The sequence below is a fragment of the Cololabis saira genome, chromosome 4 (genome assembly GCF_033807715.1).
Source record: "Cololabis saira isolate AMF1-May2022 chromosome 4, fColSai1.1, whole genome shotgun sequence".
NCBI lineage: Eukaryota > Metazoa > Chordata > Actinopteri > Beloniformes > Belonidae > Cololabis > Cololabis saira.
The window spans coordinates 17883125-17905230 of NC_084590.1; positions in this window are offsets into that span (position 1 = coordinate 17883125).

The following is a 22106-nucleotide window of genomic DNA, read 5'->3' on the forward strand; positions in this document are numbered from 1 at the left end:
CATGGTAGGTCACCGGTCATGTTCTCAGAACACAATGATGGATAACAGTTTTCCACCACGCCGCCCTTCTGACACATAGTGCACCAAAGCAGGAACCCACTGCTGCACTCAGACGTTAGATTTCACAAAAACTAATACACGTAGGATCATTACCGCTGAAAGTTTGATCAGACTTCATGTGCAAGCTTTCTCATAGTTGCCCCAGCTTTCATTCAGTAAAAATGAAACTGTTCAAGTTTGAGTGGCAAGCTTTCAACTGGCAGTTGCGCTTTGAAACAACAGAACAAACTAAATTAACCTCTGCATGTGTAATGTAAAAGCCCGCTTTGATAAGTCCAAGACAGAGAAAAGAAACTTGGGACTGTCTTACAGAAAATTACTTTTTACACAGTTTGGGGGGGTGTATGGGGTTAACCATCTTAAAGAGACGAACAAGGAATATATTATGAGGAAGAGTTAAGTAGAAAGGGGGTTTCAAAAGGCCAAAACAACAAAAAAAAGAAATGAATTGATGACATAAAGTTAATGGCACTTTTTAACCCCTGACACTCCCCTTGTCAGCTGCTTTGTTGCACAAGAAGATGGCTTCACCAGCATATTTGTTGTTGCTCAAATTAAGTCATGCTTCAAACTGACATATTGTTTCAATGCAGTAATGTTCAGGCAACCCCAAATATGGCTGGCAGGCGTTCAACTATGTTTTAGAGATGGAGCAAATGGTGGTTTGGCTCCCCTCAGACAGACAGTTTTTTTTTTGTCAACCAGTGAATCAAACAAGCTTAAATTGGACAAATTAGGAAGAGTGTGATCAGCTTACGTTCATGGCTTGTCTTTGGCATGCAGCTCTTGGTCTGACACCAAAATTATAGCGCGCCTGTTGTTTTTTTTAATGGCTTACTGCTGCCCTCTGTCACAAAATGACGGTTACTGCAGCAAGGCATGAAAAGGAGACACGGTAGCAAACCCTCTAAAGTCCTTTCAAAGAAATAAAACTATAACAATGAAATGCCCACCAAATAATTCTCAGAATACTGTTTCATCCCTGACAGTTGTCCTCTCTTTGTCAGCCAGTGAGTCTGCTTCCAGGAATGCATCTGCAGACGCAGCACTTCTGCGTCCCAATGTGTGTTTCATTTGAGCCCTCTGTCTCAAACACACATGTGGCTCAAATATGTGGCCCAGTGCTCCAACAGAAACAGACTGTGATCCAGCGCAGCCTAAATGTGCACCTCGCTGGAACATGCCACACTGACACCAAACGAAGTCAGGCAGGGCCACGTGTTCGAAGATTTAACACACATTCTTCAGGAGCTCTGTCACAGCCCTCTGCAGACGACTATATACACTGAGTCAGGGGTATGCGACAAAAGTAACAGTCTAATTAACCAGAAAGGAAGCCTTAACTGCTTTAGAGTCCACATGCAAATATGTGGGCATCTGGTGTAAACTGAATCATGAAGAGTTGCTAAAAGCTGAATATGAAAAACAAAGCCGAAAGCAACAAAGAAACGTCATAAATAACACGCGACCAAAGCCTACACTTAAATGTACGCAGAGACCTTTTTACAGGGAACACAGAGCATTTCTTGGGTTAATATTGTCTGCACAGAAATATGTCACACTAAAATTCAGAACTACTGTGTTTATTATTCTTTTTATTCTTTTCCAACTCAAATTTTCCATATTGTTCCAATTTTTTCTAATTTGAGGCTGTAAAATGTGTGAACTCGACTTCTTAAAGAAACTCTTTTCCATAAAAAAATGTGACGACCAGACTTCCACGTGAAGCCTCAAAATGGCTTGGTAATTTACAACTTGGACAGAGAGCACTTAGAATGCTCTTTTGAGTTTAGGCAGGACATATAAGAGGATCTGCAAATCTGCTCCACATGGATAAAAATACACATCTGTGAACTAAATAACAAATCTTACAAGAGCAAGGGCCCTAGGGATTTGCGAGTGCAAAGATTTTACATCTAATGAAGTATAACGTAGCATCTTCCCACTGCATTAACAGAGCTGATGGCCGTCAGTTCTGGACAGAGTATGGTGCAGAGATCAATATATATATATATATATATATATATATATATATATATATACTCTCATTTTTCACCTCTGCTTACAAGAATTGGAATAATCATTTGCAAAACCTCACCTTGTTCTAGGCTACATTGAGAGAAAAGTCCTCTGTGAGACAACAAAGAATACAGGGACATGAAGAGAGCAAGAGCTGGGATGGAGAGAAAAGCACTCTTCCAAGGTATAGCAGGCCGCTTGCCAGATGCAGACTCGGCAGCTGGATAACAGATACAATGAAATGTTAGATCATTCTATAAATACCACTAACAGCTGCTTCCAGTTAAAGTCAGATGATTAGTGAAAAGCTCTCCACATTAACTGTTTGCTATCAGATATTAAGCAAAAATGTCCCTTTCTCTAACTAAACCAGGCTCGACAAACAAGAACCAGGGCGCACAAGGTGACGGAAAGTGGTCTGAGCGCCTTCAGCTGATCTGAAAGAAATGGATTATGAAGTATTTTGCCTGTTAGGGTCATGTTGCATTGGCTTTCATGGACTTTTGCAAGGAATAATACGTGGAATAATAAATATGCGAAACATAATATGTGGAATAATATGTAGCGGTGATGTGGGGACTGACAGCATCTTTCACTGGTCTCTCCACCAGCTCATTTTAGTCAGGAGGGTTCAGCACAGCTGGCAGACACAGCAGCAAGAACAGCCCTACAATATAATGGAATAAATAGCCTTTTTAAATAATTCTGCTTAGTAACACATTTAAAATATTCAATTTTTCAGACAGTGTCAGGGAGGTGTTTCAGAGGATAAATACTGAGAATACATCCAGAGCTGCTGCATAACTAATCCTTGGAGATCTAATATCTTTCAAATCGTCAAATCATTCCAAGTAAAATGCACATTCGATTGTGCCAGCTGAGCCAGTTTTTAAAAATGATTTTTGCTACTGGATCTGAACGTTGGAGTTGCCTTCAGGCATAAAACACGTGTCACGCTTCACCTTTACCTGACAGAGCTGACAGCAGGCTCCTGGGACGTGCGTTTCCCAAATGCCACTGTTTTGGCAGGGACTAGCTACAGGTAGAAATGCTGGGAAAACACGAGATTATAAATTAAATTTGCCTCAGGCCGCCCTCCAGAGAGGAATAGCAATTGTCTGCTGTGTCTGTGCGTCTCTGTGTGTGTGCATAAATGCCAACACTGCTGACACACACAGCAGTCCACTTTACAATTTGATGGTTTACATTTGAGGAAGACATGTCAACTGTCAAGGCCAAAATCGTGCAGACAAGCCAGTCAGTTGAGTGAGAGGATGTGGCTGAGTGAGTGAAGGGTGTGGCCGATTTGTCCAGACAGTGACAAATCTATGTTGGAAGCTGCGAAGCTTAAAATGTGCCAGTGACTTTGGTAACCAAATTCATGATTTTACATTTAGTCTTGAGCTACACAGTAATTTGGACACTCATTCAGGCCACTGCCATCTTGAACCACACGCTTTCACAAAGCTTGAGTTGACAGTTTTTCACTTGTTGATGAGAATATACCCAAAAGGAGCCAAAGCTTTCTCAAAATCCACCTCCATCATCATGTTAAAGTACAGTCCAGCACTACTGACAGTGTGCTGGAGCTTGTCTCTGTAAATGTTTTAACGTATTGTGGTTTTCGAGCTCAGAAAAAAAAGCTCAGCTTTGTACAGTTTGATTGATATTGGCTTGCAGTGCACTGTAACCCTCAAATGGCTGTGTGCAGACTACCTCTATCCCGTTCTCCACAGCTGTTTCCTGCCCCAAACTGCTGAAACAGTGGTGTAGCAGTATCTGAGGTGGGCCAACACAAACCAAAGCCTCACTACCACACACGATCATACACACACCAACACACAAACACACACACACATACACTTTGTAGTGACTCTCCACTGATAGAAAGCATTGTGTTGCTCCTAAATTACACTAACCCTAACCATCACAAATAAAAGCTTCACCGTAACCCCTCACCCCTTGCTCAGTTCCAGCATTGAGCCATAAAATCAACTTTTGACACTTCAAACTTTTGACTTCCACCGTTTTGGGCTTCACAAATGTGTCAGACTCACAAATATTATGGGCTCCCTGTAATGTGACCCCATAAACATAGTAAAACAAGGCCACACATACACATACGCAACGATGAGAGGCATCCCCGCCTCCCTGCAGACCGCTACTGGTCACCTTACAGACCTTCCTGTTTGTGTTGGGTGATTTCCTCTCTCCTTCTGCTGAGGGAGGGTTCAGGCTTCGCTGAGGTTAAAACTTAGGAGAGATTAGGGGCAAGCAAGGTCATTGCTCTTTCCTCTTCATTTCATTCAACCTGTCTCATGCACACACATGCGCACACTCAAGGAATGTAGAAAACACATGCTAAAGACTTTTTTTCTGCCTTAATCACGAGTAGGTACACTGAACACCACCCCTAAGTCCCTTGTAGCATTCTTGCTCAGATTCACATCTGGGCAGAATGAGGCCTTAACCGTGGAATTCATATATATTTCTAAACAGGGGATCATGGCGGTGTAAAGGGCTGAAAAACAAGCTGGATGTTGGAAGAAACTCTTGACTGCTGGCAATTTATCCTTTAGCAAGGGACTCAACTTTATCAAAGGTAAGAAGTAAATGTGAGGATGTGGTTTCACTAAGAAGCTCACAGATGTTTAGTCAATTATTCAGAATGTCAGAATAAGGCAATTCAGTACCTAAGTCCCTTTTGAAGCCAAAACAACAGCAAAACATGCAAACATGAACTACTGGAACCCATATTAGACCTAGATAGTATTCGGTGAATAACAAGAAAACAGTCCTTGCTCACCAAATCTTGGGAAAACAACATCAAACATCAAATTTTGTGTCTTACTCACTGAATATTTTCCCCTCCATCTCTGATGACGAATCAAAGCAAATCTAAATAGGGGCTGTTTATCGGCAGAGACTAAAACAACTGTTTAGAGACAATCCCCAAACGCAGACTGCGGAGGAGAGGAAAAAATTCTTGTGAAACACCAGAGAACACTTCAAAGTAGTCCCCAATGAGCGGGCTCATAAATGGTTTGCCCCTCAAGTGTGCTCAGCGCAATCACCTCTAGTAGTAAGCGTAGAGAAATGAGGCAAATTGTTTGTGACAATTAGGCTGATGCCAGATACTGCCTGCCATGGACTGCACAATCACTTGTCCCCATCAGCCAACTCTGTTTATCGGTAATTGCAATTTGGAAAGAACTCTGTGGCGATTAGGCTCAGGGAGTGGTCGGACTGAGAGCTCACCCAGCCCTAAACAAGAGAGCAGTGTTTAGGTCGAGTCTGCACGAGGTCCCACTGAGAGAGAGAGTGGGGGGTTAGGAGAAACTGTGAAGGGAAGGAAGGACGGAAAGAGAGAAGGAAGGAAGCAAGCAATGAAGGAAGGAAGGAAGGAAGACAAATAGGCAGCAGTAATACGGTCTACCTCTCCAAATACTATCTGATCTTTAACAAATCCTGTCTGATAAGGGAAAGTAGATGATTTGTCATATTTCGAGTTTTTTTTTCTGTTTTAATTTGTTTTTGCAAATTTTGAATTCAGGCCACCTACTGGTGAGACATAGAAGCTCATGCTCACATGGAAGGTAATCAGAAAATGCTTCATTTGTGAGAAAAACACAATCCAAAGGAATAAAATACAATGAATTTTTATTCAAATTTTTATTTCTCAGAGTATTCAAGATGAAAGCACTCTGGCTGGTATTACCATAGTCATTTAATGCTGCTGTGTGGCTCATGCCATGTTTCCTCACTGCTCAGTATTATATATTACTAACACTGCAGTTTGTCTTGAAATGTAGAAAATATCTTTACGTGGCAGAAGCAAACACAGAAAATGGCACTAAAACACAGAGAAAAGCAATGAAAAGCCGAATTCTGCTGAGATGATTGAACGGCCATGTGCAGGCAACATACTGTGCCACCACGCCATCTGCATATCACATCAAAGGCAGACAAATGGAAATAGGGTGCAATGTTACCCAGCATCTCCAAAAATATGCATTAATTTTCTTTTCCTCTCACCCTCCAACTTAACATGTGTAGTACATAAAATTCAAGAACTTGACTGACATCTAGTGGATGTATCCTGGAGTGGCCTAGTGCATTTTAGTCGTCTATACCAGTGGTTCCCAACCTTTTTTTCTTGGAGCCCCCCCTACTTGTGTCTGAGACCAGCCCCCCCCCCCCAAAAGAGTAAAGTGATTCGTTACAAATCTTTAATTGAAAAAATGAAAATTAATTATGTTTTTTTGATACATTTCTCTTTGGTTTACTCTGTATACATATGACTTTGTTTTTCTAACTTCATTTTGTGTCAACAATGTATAAAATACGCACAAAAAATAATTGCAAGGACATAAAAATATTTCTGAAAAATGTCTCTTAATATGAGAGCAATTTTTTTTTTACATTTTTCCTTTAACAACCTGTCGGATTAGTAGTATGATTAAATGTTGAATAATTATATAATAATGTGTTTTTAAGTTTTTATCCTGCTAAATAACTTAGTATTTTAAAATGACCAAAATATATTTCTAAGTGGATTTATACAGACTTGGATTACAGTATTCCATTAGTTGTGTTATTATGATTTTTTATTTATTTAACATGTGCAAATATAATTTTTACAACTCCTAAAAGCAGACAAAGTTTCGCCCCCCCAGAGATCTCTGGCGCCCCCCCAGGGGGTGCCCAGACCCCAGGTTGGGAGACACTGGTCTATACAGTAGTAGTCTAACAGTGCATGTTGTAATGATACAATACATTAGGGCAACAGATGGTGCAACACCTGCTGATTGTGAGCGCTTAGGATCATAATCTCTGACTGTAGCACCTACTGTACCTGTAGTGGATTCTTTATTGTAGTAATGACAGGACTTTGAACATTTGAGCATGTATGCAGTTTGGAGACAAACAGACACATCTCTTCAGCATTTAGAACTGAATCCGAGGCCAATAATGATCTTTCTTCTGTCCATCATGTTCTTTTTATTCACAGTATTGGCTGATATACCAATATCATAACATGCTCATATCGATCATACGTTGATATTTTGTTGAATTTATACAACTACTATTAGAAATGTTCACAAGTAATTTTTCAAGTCAAGTCTCAAGTCTTTAGTCCCAAGTCAAGTCTCAAGTCTCTAATGATTGATGAAATTAATCTAATGAAATTAACATTCTCTCATCAGATTGTTTCCATCTAGTTCAGCTCACACTTCTTTGCTGTATATTATTAATTAAAAGCATCCATTATTGCACTACGGCACTGCACTCCAGTGTCAAAAACGTTCAGAATATGGTCACTTAAGAGAGCTACTTCAATAAAACTTGAAGAAAAACCATGAAAGCTCTGTATAAAGTTGATCAAAGTATTTTGAAGTATTCGTGTACTTTTTTTGTTCTGCACTACAGGATACAGTAGCTAACTTGTAGAACTGGCTGGGCCTAACCTTCTCATGCATAACATTTTTCAGAGTTTAAAGAGAAACATCTTTTGACACTGTACAAACACACACAGTGCAAAAGCAGTGAACTTTAAAATATTCTGTAAAGTTAATAAAATGATCATCTCCTTCACCTCAGTCATAGTTTCATCTGTCCCTTGGACATCTTGCTCCTGCCAAAAGAGGCAGAAAAATGGGTCTAGTAATGAAGGCATCATGTAGACAGTATCTCTAACTGGAAGATCCACTGCCAGTTCTCTGGAATCATCCATTCTGACGTTCACAAATACCCCCTTAAACTGGATTTGGAGGGACGTCTTCAGTTCTTTTACTAACCCCACCAGACGGTGAGTTGTATTAAGCATCCTGATGAGGTGGCTCTTAAGTGAGATTACATATAGGTCACCACTTTCTCCCCTTGAGTCAAGTCCGTAGCTTGATGAAGAGGGGCCAAAACATCCAATAGCTCTTAGCTGACCCCTGTCTCTAGCTGATAAGCACAGGCTTTTATGACCTTGGGCACCCAGGAGTGCATTTCTACTTTGGAGAGCCAAGTCAGTGATTGGGTGTACAAGGTGGAGAAGGCCGTTCCATCGTGCAGATACAGATGGCGTGATGCTCCATACTCTTAAATGCTTCTTTTAGCCCACAAGTGGAATGTAATAAATCTCAGAATTTCGCCACTTGCCATGACGCTGTTCAGAACTTTTGTCTCTTTCAGTCCCAACAAGCTGCAGCGAATGAGCAGAGCACTGCAGACGTCGTCGCCAGCTGCTCTGGATGGACTCCATGTCATCCTGGTGGTACTCATTTAGGTCCTCCCAGAGTAGTTTTCCAGCTCTTGATCATCATCATCATCATCTTCACTTCTTGTAGCAGGGGGAAAACAAACTGTTAAAGCTTTCTTCATGTTTGATGCATTGTCACATGTATTATGTTCTAATTTGTGCTTGATGTTAAAGTCATCACATATTTCTTCAAATTTTTCCCCAGTGTGACCAGTGTGTGAGCCTGTGAATCTTTCGCAACTCAAAAGAACTGTCTGGAGAATTGGGCTGCTTCTGTCTCGCTCCATGATGTGGGCTGTTACCCCTAAAAAGCCACGCATGCTCCTGTCAGTCCAAATATCCACAGTCACAGACACGGTGTCTGTCTTTTCTAATGTGTGATTTATACAGGCCTGTTTGTCTGCTGCTAGATCCCTCAGATGTTTTGTACTCATGCTTCAAGTTACTGGACTGTATTTCTCCTCTACCACTGACAAAAACTTCCTTAAGTTGGGGGTGTTAATCAAAGACAGGGGCATATTACATGCATGATGAGATTAATTATGATTCAGTGATGATCCTCGGATGACCCTGGCGGTATTCTTGAACCCCTCTCACCTGAATCAAAGACTCAATGCCAGTCTGTCCCTCTTCACTAGCCACTGTCTTTGTTAGATTCTGCAAACCTGTAGATGAACAAGGACATTAATATACTCGCTAACTATAAAATATATGGATGATAAAGCTAACATTTTTTTGTGTATGAAAAATTATCTGGAAGTGCCTTAACAAAACAACCTGCATTTGTGTGAAAGGAAAAATGCATTTTAAGGACACTACAGTAATACAATATATTTGAGTCATAAATATTCAATTTCTGCAGTAAAGAGCAATATTAAGTATTCTTAGAGTTTTTCATGTACAATATATTGTGTTTACTGCAGTAATAGTAGAGCAGTATTACAGTATAATCAACTTCCGTTCGGGGTGAATAAAGTATTTTTGTATTGAATTTAACAGAAGTGATACTCCAGTGCAATGTAAGATTTTTTGTGAAGGATGTTCTGAAATAAATTGCTCTAAACTGAGATGTACTGTAAACACACGTGCACTGATTTCATAACAGCCTATTTTAAAACAATTAGAGTACCATTAACTTACACCCATATAGACGGTACTTAGCAATGGATCTGGTAACCATCTGTTAGCCAACTTAACACACTACTGAACGTAGACACCCTCGAACATGGTCAAATGTAAATCACATCAACAGTGACATCATGTGGGGAACAATAAAGCTGCCATCTGCTTGTAGCCTACATTAATACAACTTGTTTTTTTCATTAGTTTGTTAGTGATAACTGACCATTTGTGCTAAGTTTCCCTTTCACCTCACCAAGAGACTGACCTATCCTTGTGCGTTTTGAGGTGCTTGATGAATTTGGACATAGTTGAGCCAGCATCATTTATCCTGATGCCACACACTTTGCAAAGTGGCAGTTAGCTTGTTAGCTGTCTGTGGGAAGTCTTAATGATCAAACATTATGACAAACGTCACAGCTCAAGGTAAGCTTACTGCTGCCATGCTCAGTGTTGTTTTGATATAAGTGGCTCCACGCCACACATGGTGTAGCACGTAGAATAGTGGGAAGGAATAATTGATTTCCCTGTAATGTCAATATGTGGAAGAAATGGAAATTAATGAAATCAATTAAGATGAGAAAAACAGCAATTACATGATTTGAGGATTTTTGACAAGTCGCCAACCTTGTGTCTAAGTCAAGTGTGAAGTCTTTTGACTTCAGTGCGACTTGGGTCCCAGTCTCAGACTCGAGCTGCCATCTCTGACTTATATGCAGCACTAGTTAGTGTTAAAATGACTATTCTCTTTGAAGTTTAGAAGTGAGGATTTTACATGCACTTACAGAAGAATAATCTGTATAATCAAATTAGAAAAACTGTAAGGTTTTATATTGTGAAGAACATTAAGTAATTTCTGATAAACATAGCTAATGTACAACAAAATATATTTAAATTTCCATGAAAAGTATATTTAAGATTTTAAGATATTTAAGTATATTGTTTTCCTGCTGTTAGATAGATAGATATTAATCCCGATGGTTAATTTAGGGCATCCAGTAGCTGAAAAAACATTCTTTTGCTGATCAAATAGTGATCAAATAATGAAAAAAAAACCTGAAGTGCTGTTATGCCAAATAATATTATATAATTATATTTTAAATAAGTTGGTTGCCATTTCAAAATCACCAGTTGGCAGCCACATTGCCATGAAACTGACAGAACAAAAACAAAAGAGAGGAATGATGCCTCTCAGATTTGTCCACAGATGCCCAAGCTTGCTGGGCTTCTACACTCAGATTAATTCAAGAAAAAGGAGATCATGTAGAATCCCAAGTACAAACAGGGCTGCCACTTTCCTTTAATCCTGAAGTTTAACACAAACAAGCAAGGTGTTGAACAGGTAAATGCATGAATAGCTTTGAAACCTTTTAGTCTTTAGCATTTCCAAAGACGTCTTGCTCAAGCTTGGTTAGATTTTCCCAGGACTTCGGTAGATAGAGATATAATATTATTTCTGACTGTGCTCTACTTTTGTTGCAATTTGCTTTTAATGTACAGTTCAGTAGCTGAGAATCTCAGTGACAATGATGAAAATAAAATGTGTTGATTTTTTTTATTTATTTTTTTATCAGAAAAATCCAACCAAGTATAAATGATCAGGTGAATTTAGAGCCTTTGTGTGCAACACTTGTGAACTTTTTTGTTTTTCACCTACAGTATATATCTTCCACAATCTTCTCGCACTTTCCCACTCCCATCCTGTAACCTTTGCCCTCCCCAAACAGCCCCCCACCTCCCACCACCCATCCTGTCTGCAGGCTGCAGGGCACAGATAAGGTGTCTTGGCAGGGAGTTGGAATGCTGTCCTTCGCCTCACTAAGTATAAATCCAGGAATCTATGTTCACACTACGTGGCTGGAACAATAGAACAAAAGCAATTGGGATGAAAAAAGAAAAAGCATTTAAATGAGTGTAGCACTATCAAAGCATTGCTTTGTTGGAAGCAGATAACATGTTTTGTTTTCCTCTATTTACTCCAATTTAATTATGCTTGCAAACATAGTTTTCCTTTTTATTTAATTGTTATAATGGTAAGTTCTCAACCTTCAATTTGCATTAGTGTGTCTGATTTCTATCTTTTATATATTTATATCTAAATTTAATTCTTTAGGTCAAAATTAATGTTTGCCTGCATCTTAAGGAGAGTGGACAGTCTTTTGAGGACCGTTCACACATTCTGGACATAGATAACAGATGGTTTGAGAAAGGAGTGAAGTTGTAACTATATTAAACTGAAAAAAGAGCAGCATTAAACCAAGAAGATTGTTTTCAGTTCCACTGTTCCCAGATTTACACAATTATTCACATTTTGATCCACTATTCTAAAAAATCAAACATCTTGACCAAACAAACAATTTCTGGTACATAAAAGACCTGAACAACCCACAGGATGGACAGGTGCTTCAACAAGGTACATGACTTCAAGGACTAACAGAGATGAATAGCTCAACAACAGCCCATAAACCTGTGATACTCAACAGTCACCCCAAGACTAAAACTGTGAAAATGTTCTACGGACCTCAATTAAAAGAACACTTGTATTGTGTATAGTATTGAGGCTTGGTTATGTTTTGGGGGATGCTTTTGCTGCATCTGGTACGAGGGCATTGAATCAGATTTTTTTTCTTAGCTGAAAGATTATTTATTTATGATCTATTATACAGATGTCGATACTTTTATTTTTCTAACATTCTTATTACATAGAATCTTTCAGACCTTGTTTAGCCATATATTATAAACACTTTCTAAATAGATCTGTAATTAATACAGTATAAACACATTACTCTACTTTCAAATTCATTTCTTTCTTTTTGCCAAAGTAATACATTAAACTTAAACTTCACACCTCTAGTGCTTGTGTAAGAGTCATATTTCATGCAAATTAATGCATTATGCATATAAATAAATGATGTGCTTCATGGTAGCGTGCAAACAGCAGCATCTGAAATTTCTTTTAGTTTAAGCCTATGTATATGTTGAAAATCAGTTGAGCTTTCTACAGACTGTAAATATCCCTGCTTTGTCTAAAATTCCAGTTTAAATTCTGTAGATCTTACATTTACTGTTTCTTTTGATTTCCCCAAAAGATAGAATCAGATGTGTTGACTTTTAAAATCATATAAAACAATCTAGAATAAAGTATAATGTAGTAGACACATACTGTACTTCACATCCAAGAATCCAAACAGCAAAGGGACCATTTAAAATATTTGCAAATGTGTCTGTCTTTGTTACAGCCACTGTATGAAGCAACTACTGAACTTATGTGTGTGGTAACACAAACATCCATCCCCAGTTCCGCTCTCTGTCTGATTTATGGTCGGACGTTAATCAGGCACATGCATGTAAAAACACTGTGGTGCAACACTTTCAGACCCTGCCTATGTGGCCACACAAACACTTTCACAATTGCAACCCTTCACCTTTCTGCAACTAAGTAGCTTTCAGTGTCTCTCTACAACCATTTTGTCATAGATAGTCACTTACTTGCATGTTTTTTCAGGAATTCAGGGTGAGGGTTTTTTCACATTGACCAAATATTTGGTATAATATTTGTGAAATTATTCAGTACATTCTTTGTAGAGATAGTCTTATAAGATACTTTACAATATAATATACAATCTAGTTGTAAGACAATCTGAGCCATCTCCACTTATAAATGTTCCTTCCTATGTAATTGTCATCACTCATGGCACTAAGTCACTAGTGAATCAGAATAAACTAGCTTAGTTCATGAGAGATTCAAACTTGTCATGTTTCATGCTGTGGTCTCTGGCAGATTTGCTGTTTTTTGATCCCATTACTATCCTGGACTGTCAGCTATGTTGGGCATCAAAAGCAAATCTTGGAATATAGTGTAGCAGTTGCTGTGATTGGTTTATTGTCTGTTCCCATGGTGCTATGTGGCACCCAAGTTTCCTGTGTGTTGCACCATGAGTAAGAGTATGTGTTGTGCATTGACCCTTCCCCTGATACATGTAATTAAAGTGTTCTGTGTTCACTGTTCAAATTGTCTATGTTCCGAATGGGCGTTACATTGATGTCAAAAGTGGGATCAATGTTAGTGTCTGAGGAGACTGACCAGCTAAATAAGATCCTGGAATATGCAAGAGCATGCATCTTCAAGGGAACAGGCAGTGTTTAACCGAGAAGGGGTGAAACCTGTCCTAATTGAGACAACCTGAAGAGCTCAAATAGATCCTCGCCAACCTTTTTCGAGGTTGGTAAGAGCCTGCCCCCTGGCTTCCTAGCCTGAGACAGAGATGAGCCGTCTCGAAATAGGAAAATGCTGGACGGCAGCCCTGCTGCTGAACCAGCCACTGGCAGACCTCGCCACTGATCGAATTGTAGCCCCACCCAAGTTTTATGGTTACAATGTAAAGACAAGACTGGATAGCTATCTCACTCTTGATCTGGTGCACCCTCCAGATCCTGAAGAAGAATGCCACAACTGGCTGGCAGTCCAAGCAGCACTGCAGCAGTGATTTAGGAGGAGAATCTACACTCAACATGCTAGAGAGCAGTTGACCAACCGATGACCAACAGTGAGAGTTTGCAGTTTGAGTGAGAGTGGGAGTTTACAGATTCTGCATCCTGCTGCATACACAATATGCCTACCCAGCTTGGCCTACCCAGAAGAGCTCCCCCACAAGCCTTTGTCAGAGGACTGAGACCAGCCAGACTTGGATGGAGCCCATGCTGAGGAAGAGGAGTGACAGCCAAAGTCTGGGTCCCTGCATTGCCCAGGTCATTGCCAAGAGTAAAGACAAGTGTGAGGTGCAGAGACAAACTACTGGTGACCTACCACAAGAGACAAGGAGGGTGAGGGGAGTGCTTCCGGTGTGGAGAGCTGGGCCACTTGGCTTCTAACTGTCCAGTTCTGGTCTCAGAGTCAGCATGGCACTGAGGGAGGCCTTCCACCACCTAAAGAACACCTTAAATACCAAGACTGCTTTGCAGCTGTGTCGGTTAGGCGAAATGGACTGTACATGAGCTGTAAACTCACAGGCATTTCTCTCCAAGTCCTGGTAGAAACTGGTTCCATCATCTCCCTGATCTGGCAAGGCATGCTGCCTGGCCCCAAGGATAGGCTCCAATCAGGCACTGCATCACCACAGCCACTGGAAAATGTGCCAAGTTGAATGGGTGACAGATCCTCAACATGCAGGTGCCTGGCCAGAACAGCCCCCACCAGCTCTGCCTGGGCAACATTCAGGACTCCTGCATCATGGGGTTGGATCTACTGAAGGGGTGGTTGTTAGATTGGATACCACCACCTCTATACTTCTGCTGGGTTCTCAGACCATAGAATGGCTCCACCGAGGTGACGAGGGGGTGTGACACACCAGTGTCATACATGGGTCCAGTCAGGGTCAAACCACAATCACCTGGGGGCATGGCACTGGCAGAGGGAGTGCACACCACGCTGCCATCCATGGAGAGCAGATGACCGGTGGATGAGTTGTGTAAGGGGAGCTGCAGGAGGCTGAGCCAGGGGGCAGAGTGAGCAGCTGCTAGAGGCCTACATCAACATCTTTGCTGGCATGGATGAAGAGTGCACCTGCACCAACCTGGTCCAGCATGACATCAACACAGAGCACACAAGGCCCATTCGCTTGCCCTTCTCAAGGCAAGCCACAGTGGAACAGAAGATTAGGGAAATGCTGGAAGCAGATACCATTGAGCCCTCCAACAGCCCCTGGGCAGAACTGATGGCCCTGGTGGAAAGGGAAGACAGGTAGTACTGCATCAATTTCCCATGACTCAATGAGAGCCCCCATAATGACTTCTATCCCCTCCCTCGCACCAATGATGCCCTCAACCACCTGGCTGGGTCCAGGTGGTTCAGCTCCTTCTTCACTTTCCAGCAGCTACTGGGCAAGACCCTCCAGCACCTACAGTCCTAATTCCACTGACCCAGCTGCTGGTAAGACATGGAGCTCCGTGTGTACCACTGTAACACCTGCACAACACAGAACAGAAGGGCGCAATCATGTGCTCATACGCCCCACTACAGTAATACCAGGTAGGGGGGTCCATGGAGCGGAAGGGATTGGATGTCTTGGGACCATTCTCTATCACCAAGAGAGAGAATCGCTACATCCGTGTTGCCAGGGACTACTTCATCAAGTGGTTAGATGCTCACACTGTTTCTGACAAGAGCGCTGCCATCACAGCCAGGAGACTGATCTGCCAAATGTTCTGCTTGTTTCTGGAACCTTAGGAGCTGCACAGCAACCAATGGTGCAGCTACGGGGCTCAAATATTCAGCAAGGTCTGCCAGTGGCTGTGCATCAGAAAGATGAGACTCACACCACTGCAACCCCAGAGCGACGGTCTGGTTGAACACTTCAACAAGATGCTGGCCACCAAGCTCACCATCTTACTGAACCAACGGCAACAGGACTGGGACCTGCATCTCCATGTGTCCAGTGGGCCGTCTAGATCGTGGTTCAAGCTTCCACCCGCTCTATCCCCTTTCACTGATGTTTGGACATGATCTGCAAACCCAGTAGATTTGGTGTTCTGCTCTCCTCTGAAGCCAGAGATGACAAGCAGGCCTGCAATGGACCATTTTGGTGAGCTGACAGACCAACTTTGGGTTGTTCATGAACTGGCTCAGGAGCCCCTGGCTGCAGTTGGGACCAAGCAGAAATGGGCCTATGACATAACTTCATGCCTGGGGACAAGGTCTGGGTGTTCTAGCCAGAGACAAGCTGAGACGGGCATAGACTGACTCTTTAGAGGCTGGGAGACTGGGTCTTCCATTAACAGTACCTCCAGACACTCCTCTCCAACACTCCACTATGCCTGGATGCATTTCACCTTCACTCCTTGCATCCTCATGATTCTGCCTGCTTCTCTTTCATACTGTATATCTTTCGTACTGTACCCTTATATTTTAGTTAGCTGTGTTTCATTCCTTTTTTGTACACATCTCAACCCCTCCAAGTTTTCTTCCACCTGCTCCCTATTCTCACTACAGATCAAAATGTAATTTGCACACACAGCTGATGGAGATCCCTGTCTCACCTCATCTGCCAACCTTTTGATCTCTTCATAACAAACAACAAGAGGCTGAGAGCTAAGCTTTTACTCAGTCCAACTTCCATGCAATATCACAATTTCTTATTTGGCATTCTGATGTATCAAAAAACTATTGTTTTCTCCATATCTATGAAGACACAGTTCAACTCCCGACTTACCCTGTACTTGCAAAACATCTGTAGTGCTCCTCCTTCGCATTAAACCATGCTGTTGGTCACAAACCATAACTACTTTTCTTGGCCAAGCTTCCACTACTCTTTCACAGATCTTAGTTGTGAAGCTCATCAGCTCTTATCACTGTCATTGCTGCAGCTCTGGGCATTACCTTAAGTCTAGTAAATCCAATAAAAAGAGTGACAATGCAGATAAAAGCTTGGCTTAGAACAGTTGTCAGAATCCAGAGGTATATTTTATCAGTTGTGCAAAAATGGTTATTTCATTGAACATCTTAGGAAGTAGTCTATTGTCCTGGAAGACATAAATGGGAATTTTGGCTAAGGACCAAATCTTACTGAAAAGATAATGATGATAAGTTTTTTTATTTTCAGTGGAGCTCAAATTTCATAATGGATAATATTCAAAGAGTATAGTATGCAAAAAAAAAAGGCATCCTCTATCATTCATGGTTCAGACACATACAAGTCTATACATGTCACCAGAAACGAGGTATATATGTCATTGCTCACTGCTTGAGCCAGACGGTTATGTTTGAGGAGCGTAAATTACAATCATTATATTTCTCAATTTCATCCTGAAAAATGGGATGTTGAGACAGGGACCAGAGAGATAACAGCACTGATATCTTGCTTTTCACAATGTCTTATCCCAAACAGTAATGGCTTTTTTCCCTGCTTTTCTTTCTCTTCTTTTCTCTCTCTCTCTCTTTTTTTTTGGTCAGTTGGTCAATTGAAAAAAAGTGATTGGTGTTCAAAACAGGTTGTTGTGTACAGGATGACTTGAGCTAAACCAATTCAAAAGGTGTTCAAAAATTAGTGATTACTTTTCAATATTTCTCATTTATGTCAGAAACCGAAAATGGGAAAAATGGGTTCATGACGGCATTCTAAACAAAATCACAAGGATTCCAAGGACTGCATTGCATGACAATTTTTTTTTTTTTCTCTTTTCATTCAAAGATAAAATATGGTAAAAAAACAGGAATTTGTTGATGCTGTTTCTCCACTTACCTTTTTGATAAGTACAGAAGACTATTAGGGCCACTGAAGAAAACAATCTTTAATCTTACAATTATTAGATTAAAGTCAGAATTCAGATTTTTTTCACAGAATTCTGAGACTATGTTTTTATTTCTTCAGTGGCCCTAATACTCTTCTGTAGATAAGGTATCTATGCTAGCAGCTTCATCTTTAAACTGTCCATCAACTGTCGCAACACTCAAATAAGTTAGCGTTGATGCTTAGTCCACTCATCAGAATTGGAGAGTAATATTTACTCATTATGAGAATGGAAAAATGTACACTTTTCTAGACATTTGAAAGCTATACTAACCAGAAAGATGTCTTTCCTTTGCTTCAGACCTGAAGACTGTTAGACTGTTAAGATGGATGGCTCATCCAATAACCAACCCTTTTTTTAAAAGTGTCTGGTCATTCCAAAAAAAAAAAAAATTTAAACTTCAACATCCCAGATGGTTATGTAAGAAAAAATATTTAAATAATTCTCTAAAAGACTGATGTATTTAATGAATTAAAAGCAACTAACTTGTTGAAGGATCTTTTGCTTCACCATGACAATCTCCTGTGGGGACACATGCTGGTTTAATGTCTCTGTTTCAAAATCTGCTGCCACCAGACCTAATATACAGTTACTTTTAGATACCATTTGACTTCAGCCAGCCACATGAAAATCAGACTACCTGTCATGGTCTCTTCTAAGTGGTTAAGAATGACACAAACGCTCAGTCATCTGCAAAGAGTATGGGATGAAGCCACAAATTTGGGGTTAGCATATTGTGTTAGGCACAAAACAAATCTATGAGAATGGTTGGATAAAAAAATCTATTGGTCAAAGTTGCCAGCAGTTTTTTTTTCTTTTGTTGCACATTCCGAGTCCTTTGTATTATAGAGACATATCAGAATGTTACAAACTGCCAAACTGAAATAGTATTGTCAACTACTAATGCTAGAGAGAACACTAATATAGTTGTCTGTGTATTACACTCCACTGTTATAAATACAGAATTGGAAAAATCACTTAATGTTTTTTCATTAGCAATTCTCTCAAAAAAAATGTATCTTGCATTTGCATGTCTTTATTTTATGATGGCAAGTCAAGTATCTAGTAGAAGACGTTGTTTAATAGCGAAAGATGCCCTTAACTTGAAATTCGATTTAGCTGAATGTATTATGCAAATGTATGTCTGTCAAAACATTATAAAACACTTCTTACAAAGGAAAGTCATTCAAGTTTTTCTACTAATCCATCCCCTCTCTCTTAGCATCCACTCACAGGGACTGGAGCCTGTTCCTGCGACCATTAGATGAGGACATGATTATCTTTAAGCTTTAGTGGGAAACCAGAGCACCCACAGAAAACCCACACAGCCACAGCCAGAACATGCAAGCGCTACACAGAGAAGCCCCTGACAAGTTTCAAACTGTGCTGACCATTGGTATCCCCTATGCTGTTCTCAAACTTGCCATAAAAATATATAATACATTTTATAGGAATGTTACCTAACCTGGAGTTGCCTCATCTACTCGCGAGCCTGACAAATTTGTAATAGGATTGGCAACATACGCATAAAGTTTATTAAAACTGAAAACCAAGTCCAATTTTTGTTTGTTTGGTGTTCATGGCATGCAATTGGTCTTCAGAAATGGGTTCTGTTCTATTAAAATTAAGCTGACACATTCTTATCTCTGTACTTGGGTTCATTTGAATGCATTACACTCATCTAATTTTCTCTGTATAGTGCCACATGTCATACGAGGGAAGAATTTTTTCCGGATGATTTTTCATCATGGGTATTGCTTCAATCAAGGGAATGCAAAACAAACAGGAAAATAGGCAGAGGATGTGAGTGCTGCTTTCCTGGAGCCATACCAGCAAAGCGGTAAATCATAATCCCTGAGCAAAAACTGAATTCACCACACCTATCAAAACCCATTTAGAACCAGAGGCCAGAGGTCCAACCATTTACTATCTGTGAGCTCCCCCTTTTTTCTCCAATCCCTTTCTTTGGGGGTAAAAAAACTGATAAATGAAAGCCAAATACACATGAATAATCCTCGGCATCTTTCCAAAAAGGAAATTATTATATTTGAAGTTATGAAAGTGCTTCCTGAAGTGAAGGAAATGCATAAGATTTTTAGGCCTGTCTCTTGATCTAAGAAAAACACAAGCAGACGCACGCTGGCAGAAAGACCCTCACACAGCCATCTCTTTCGCTTCCTAGTTCAACCCCTCCATGCATTGCTACGTATTTACAGTAGATCTCAAGTCAGAAAGATTTTTTTTTCTTAACAGAAGAGCATACTTGGTGGAAAGCTCAGAAAGGTCCCTCTGGCCAGAGACATGAAGGGAGGAAATTGCACTGATTTAAGCTCAGCTTCTTTTGGCATCTGTCCGCCTTCATTTTTCTTTTTTAAAGTGAGGGTGTAGTTCCGCAGCTGATCTTCCAGATTCTGTCTCATAAAATGTTTTCCTTTGTCTCTTATATATATATCCACAGCTAGCTAATGAGTGGAAGGGACAAAGGCCATGGGGCTTTCGAATAGTAACAATGACAAGCCTTTTGTGGAGAAGCAATAACATAATAATACACTGCTGATCTGCATTCTTAAAGTTACCAAAAGGTGTACTGTACCTTAACAATAGATAACTTACTAATGCCATAAATAATAGGCTAGCTTATGGTAGCTATGCGGATAAATTTCATCAGCTGCATAAATTATGCTTCTCCTAACTTTTCAGAGAAAATAACATTTTTTACCCACTTTTAAATTATTGCGCTGGTCAAGGCAGACAGTCATCATTCGCTTGTAAATAAAAGTGGAACATTTCAGGTTTCTTTGTCTACATCTGGCATTTTTATCAAAACTTATTTCCCTCCATGTGTTCACAGCTTTGGAATGCTCTGTAGGTCAGCAGATCTGTGAATCCCTGCCACAGAGACAAGCTTCAGTGTATGCAACGATTGATAGCCCCTTCCCAGCCAAGTTCACATTGCATAAGCCTTTTTCCCCCATGGACTCCACGCTAATCACCTACATCTAATTCCCCAGTGGTGTAAATCCTGTCATCTGGAGAGTTAAGCCACCACAAACTCTAAAAGGGTTTGTTTCACAGAGACTGGCATATTCTTCTATTAATTATGGCTGCATGTTGTGCTTTTCTTTTATATATGCACCATGTTTATATAATGGAAAGAACTGTGGAATTCACAATCCAAGAAGCTTTCAGATAACTGCATTAATTTTACGGTTGGTTAAACAAAGACTCATGAAGAAAGACTTATTTTTCTGAAATACATTTTTTCCCAAATCCTGCAGTTATAATCTATAGTAGAAAATATTAAACAACTATCCGTAACTTGGGTCTAGCTTCTGAGGTGCCCCTGTTTTGCAGGAGCATTTAATTAAAAATGAATATTTTCAGCTATATTCAACAGTCATCATGGCTTTCTCCTTCACCCACTTAAAAATCATCTTTCTTGGGTGTAACATGACTCCTCTGCTGTTGCAACTTGACATCTTTCTAACATATTGAAAAAGTTAAGATGCGTTTGATCTTCATGACCTCTTGATCCTCACCCACTTCTTCATGGAGACATGAAGAGATGCCTCACCAGGGAATCTGGAGAGGAGTCAGAAGGTGAGTAGAGATTTAGGTGTCTTTGAATGGTTCAGCATTAAAGCTGAATTTGAAATTGACACATGCATACACAAAAAACCAGCTGTGCATTATGCAGGTGTGATGAACACATGAATGACTGACTGGCTCTGCTTCAGATCTTGTGATATAGTGTGTTGGCTTGAATAAATTATCTCAGATACCTAGTGGTATGTTAGCGATATTTCTATCTCCAACAAGCCTCAGCTGTCCAGGAGAAAAACAGAAATAACCTATACTCTCCTTACCTCTGCAAAGGCCAATGTGCAACGCCGTTCAGTGAAAAACTCTTGTTACAACACCACTATTTTTTATTAAATGTAATAAAAGAAAATGAGAACGATACTAAGTACCCATTGCTATATGGCTTTCAGTCTGGGAGTTTATACCAAGACTGTTTTAGGTCTCTCTAGGCTGGCGTTTTGAACAATGAAAGCAAAGCAAGTATGGGATCATTGTGAGCCAGTGGAGGTTCAAGGACTTCAAATTTTGAGTCTTGATTTCAAATGAAGCCAACACTCGTTCCCAGCCAAACTCCTACAGCTGTGTATCTGCCTTCCAGCCACTCATTTTCTCTGTAGATCCAACTTACTTCCCTGCATGTCACACTGCTCAGAGCTGTGCTCAGATTTGACTCATCATTCCCCCTCATTTCTGGTGTTGTTTTTTTTTTCTTTCCTCTATTTATATGGTTGACAAATTTCACATCAGCAGGAAGGAAAGAGAAACTACCGTCCTTTTACTCCTTATTTTT